Below are 5000 nucleotides of genomic sequence, written 5' to 3'. Positions count from 1 at the left end.
AAATAGTCAGCAGCCACAAATACCTTGGAATCATGCTCAATGAGAATATTGATTGGGATGAACAATGGACAAAAGTAAAATCAGAACCATATTTGCTCCAACGTCTTAAGCAATTTAGATACACTCAGCCAAACCTTTTACAGGTCTACCAATCTTACGCTATTAGCCACTTGATATATAGTGCTCCTATTCTCACTTTGTGCAGTGCTGCTGAAAAAAGAGAGATCCAACATTTTCATAAAATTGCCCTGCAAATTATTGGAATTGATGTAACCAATTCAAGCAGCTTCAATATTGTTTTTGACATTAAAGAGTTACTTGACAGGATCTGTATTAACATAATTAAAAAGATCCTTGCAGATCCATGCCATCCCATAACCACTAAATAAATTAAAACCAACAGCAGAAACCCTAATAGATTCCCGTATGCTCTTAACACCGCAAAAACTACTACTTACCGAAAAACTTTTATTCAAAAATACCTCCGTATCTTTCGTGATGGCGTCAGTGACCTCTACCTTCCAAGCAATATTGGAAGCTCTACTGCCTTTTCAATGCATAAATAATATGTTCCTCCCCTGTATTCTTAGCAAACTATTAATATTAAAGGACAGATAAAATTTTACAATTCATTACTTGTAATGCTATTCAATTTTAAATAAAAATTTATAGAATTACAAAAAAAAAAAAAGTTAAAGAGCGCATCCATGGATCCAAAGGGGGTGCTAGTCTACCACCTACACCTCACAAAAATACACTTTTTTTTCATAAAAGAGTTTTTTTTAAAAAAATTATAAATTTTTATATACAAAAAGTTGTTATTATTTTATTCCACACCATTAGCAAATATTACAGGTCTATCTCAAAGTCGGGTACTGGTTTGTAGGTAAGATTTAACACACTCTATCAAAATTTTATTCTTGTCAATATTTCAATCTTTACTAAAACAATTAAGTCTAGTATAAAAAATTAAAAATATATTTCAATACTTGGAAAAATAGTAACTAGTGGTGTATAAATTGCCTTCATGGAAGGGGCGTAAGCCGCCCCCTTCCGCCTGGTACCAAAAAAAAAATTTCAATGAGAATTTAACAAAAAATGTTTAAAAATATTATTTTAAACACAGATAAAATAGTATAAAAAACTATTTTATCACATTACACGATGTATCAGAGTATCCATTTTGTCATGTGAAAGGACTACCCACTTTAACCTAAAAAAAATACACAAAAACGACAAGTCTTTTGAAATAAAAAAGTAATTAGCAATAGTTTTGGCTTTTAGTAAATAATTTATGTTTTGAATTCCATTTATGAATTAAAATAGGTTATTTTTAACGATAGACACCACGTGAAGGTAAGTCAGCGCCGTCTATCAAAAAAATTTGCAAGTCACAAAACTTGCTGTACTTGTTTGCAAGCCACAAAACTTGCTGCACCTAATTGCAAGCCACAAAACTTGCGATACTCATTTGCAAGCCACAAAACTTGCTGTAGGATAGATCTGATATGTTAACTCTAAATGCAAAAAGATCATAAACATTTATATTAGTTAAGATTTGAAAGCATTATGAAACATTTTATATAAACCCTCAAAAAATAAAGATTTTTTATAAAATATAAATATGCATTAAATTTTATCAAAAACAAAGAACAATAATAAAGAAACATTTCAATTTATATATTTACCTGGAGAAGATTGTGCTGCAGGAACTAAAAGTTAAAAATAGATGTAAACAACAAAAATAAAATGTAATCGAGATTAAATCTATAGTATAATATTAATGAGACCAACCATAACAGATGTAGATGCAGCCAAAAATCAAAAAAAAATGTAATTAACAAAGAAATGAACTTTTTGGACAAATCAAAACACTGCTGAAGAATAATTAGTTGTTAAACTTACTACTTGTGACAGATGTAGATGTAACTAAAGTTAAAAAAGGATGTCAATCAACCAAAAAAATATTTAATTTAGGCATTAAATTAATGCAGCAATAAAAAAGTTTAAACAGTTGGTAAGTTGATAAAAAGCTTTTAAACTTACCAACTGTGGCAAAATGTTGATGAAATTAAAAATAAAAAAAACTGTGGTCAACAAGAACAAAAATTGAAATTGATATTAAATCTAAAGTATAGTCATAACAAAAGAAATAATTTCGACATCTTCAGTAGGTGTCGATGAAGCTTAATGTAAAAAAGGTGTAACTAACAGAGGAAAAAAAAAACAACTAGTTAATTAAAATGACTTTGATTTTGCCATCTATACATAGATTAAAAATTAGTAATCTTTAAACTTACCAACTGTGGAAGATGTAGCTAAAATTTGAAGGATAAACCTAGAAAATGGAGGATAAAACTAAAATTAACTAATTAAAAAGACTTAGATTTTGCCATCTAAACATAGATTAAAAATTAGTAATTTCTAAACTTACAAACTGTGGAGGATGCAAATAAAATCATAAAAAGATGCAATAAACAAACAAACAAACAAAAAAAGTTGAAAATGGGATTAAATCAATACACTGCTGAAAAAAAATTGACTTTTAAACTTATCAAGATGTATCAACTGTATCAGATGTAGATGGAACTAAAAACAAAAAGGTAGTGATCCAAAAAAAAATGATATTGGCAATAAATCTTTCACAAGTTAAAAAATAATAGCTTTTAAATTTACTAATCACAGACGTTCAAGATTTGAAATAAAAAAAATACTTGAGATAAAAAAATATAGACTTGATACAGACTTGAGATAAAAAAATAAATACAGACTTGAGATAAAAAAATATATGAATTAAACCAAAGCATACATCTTTAAGTTTCTACTTATATAAACATAACCAAAATTGCAATATACAAACTTACCAGTGGAAGGCTGAGATGATTGGACTAAAAATAACAAGAAAACATGTATATCAAAATAAACAAAACACCTTAAATTTGGCTACAGTAAGTGAATAAGTAATAACAATTAAATAAGTTTTGCATAACGTGCAACAACTTTATTGACTTTATTGACTAAGTATATAATGAAAACATAATTACACAAGTAAACATTAACGGGTGATGCGGAAGTTATCGGACAAATCCTAATTTCATTATTTGAGCATAATAATTAGCTTTTGCGGTTTTATGTGTAGGCATAAACGTTCTATAAAATATAAAATTTATTATTTGAAACACAATTATTTAAAATAAGGTTAAATGCAGCTGAACGAGAATCTTTTCGAAAGCGACTAAAAATGTTTTTTGTAAATAAACCTAATATAAAAAAAAAAAAATCGTAAATCATTTTGAAAAGGAAGGATTTGCTCGAAGAACAATATATGATAACCTAAAAAGACTTGAAACTGTTCAATCGTTTTCTGATAGAAAGCACCCTGGTCGTCCGACATCCTGGGCTAGAGAAAAGAAAGCCGAATTAACGAGACTTGTCAACAATCGAAAAGGGGTCAGTCAGAGAAAAATAGGTATTAAGTTCGGTGTAAATCAATCGACGATTGGTCGTCAGTCAAAAAAAATGTATATTAAATACAGAAAACGTGAAAAGACTCCAAAATACACTATAGAACAACAAATAAAGGCAAAGAAAAGAAGCAGAAAACTAGTTCACCAACTCTATCACACAAAATCGCTTCTGGTCATCGATGACGAAAAATACTTTTGTTTTGCAGGGGACAGCATGCCTGGAAATTCTGGATACTACACAAACAACAAAAAGACATGCCCAGAAAGTGTTCGTTTTATAGGAACCCAGAAATATGACAACGTTGAATCAAGGTTGAAAACCGGTCGCAAAAGATGTTGCGGAAACGTTGACAAAGTAATCGATTTTGCAAAGATGTGTAACGTTGTTTAACAGACGTTGATTAAACGTTATTGCATAACGTTGAAAAAACGTTACTAAATGACGTTACAAAAGCGTCGCAACTAAACGTTGAAAAAGCGTTACATAAAAAGCGTTGAATAAACGTCGCAACTTAGCGTTGAAAAAACGTTACCTAAAAAGCGTTGCATAAACGCTGTTAAAGCAGTCTATTTTGCAAGGATTTGTAACGTTGTCAGTAAAACGTCAATTTAACGTGACTCAAAGACGTCGAGTAAAGGTTAAAATATAACGTTGAATCAACGCTTAAATGCGCTGTATAAATTATCGCAAAATATTATTAAACGTAATTAAACGCGGCTATACTATATATTGAATTGGCAAATAAAACTAAATTGTAAGTTAAACTCTGCCCTCGCAATATTTCCAAAATCAATTTTTAATACAAACAGTAATGTACAATGATAAATATAAAAAAGCTTAACATATACAATTTATAGATATGTATAAAAAATATAAAAATTTTCTTTAAAATTTATTTGTGTGAGTGTTTGCATATATATTTATGCAATATATAAAAATACAATTAACAGGATATCGTATCGATAGGCCAGGATATCATTGAGATACAGAATCTAAATCAAAAAACAAAACTTGTACCATTAGTAGTCTGAAAGCAAATGTAAAAAAAAAATGTTATTAAATTAGTATAATTATCATTAAATTTGAAAAGTATATATATATATATATATATATATATATATATATATATATATATATATATATATATATATATATACATATATATATATATATATATATATATATATATTATATATATATATATATATATATATATATATATATATATATATATATATATATATATACATATTTATATATAACTTATTTATATATATAATTTATAATTATAGGTTCAGGTATCACTCCATTGACTAGTTTTTTACTAAATGAGTGACACCTAACCTTATTTATGTGAGTTTATAAATATTATTGTAAATTTTCATATTTTATGGTTAAATAAATGGATTATTATTATATATAAAATATATAGATAAATATATTACATATATATATATATATAAATTATATATATATATATATATATATATATATATATATATATATATACATATTTATTTATTTATGATACA

General features: G+C 27.1%; 1 long non-coding RNA gene across 1 annotated transcript in view; it reads right to left on the bottom strand.

The window, feature by feature from the left end:
- Window positions 1-4365: 4365 nt before the first annotated feature.
- Window positions 4366-5000, bottom strand: part of LOC136078953 (uncharacterized) — a 3542-nt gene continuing 2907 nt past the window's right edge. Inside the window, exon 3 of the long non-coding RNA XR_010637812.1 lies at window positions 4366-4460. This is a non-coding gene — a long non-coding RNA (uncharacterized LOC136078953). The remainder of the gene's footprint in view (window positions 4461-5000) is intronic.

The sequence above is a fragment of the Hydra vulgaris genome, chromosome 04 (genome assembly GCF_038396675.1).
Source record: "Hydra vulgaris chromosome 04, alternate assembly HydraT2T_AEP".
Taxonomy (NCBI): Eukaryota; Metazoa; Cnidaria; class Hydrozoa; order Anthoathecata; family Hydridae; genus Hydra; species Hydra vulgaris.
The sequence above is the reverse complement of the archived record's forward strand: the minus strand, read 5'-3'. Positions and strand labels throughout refer to the sequence as shown.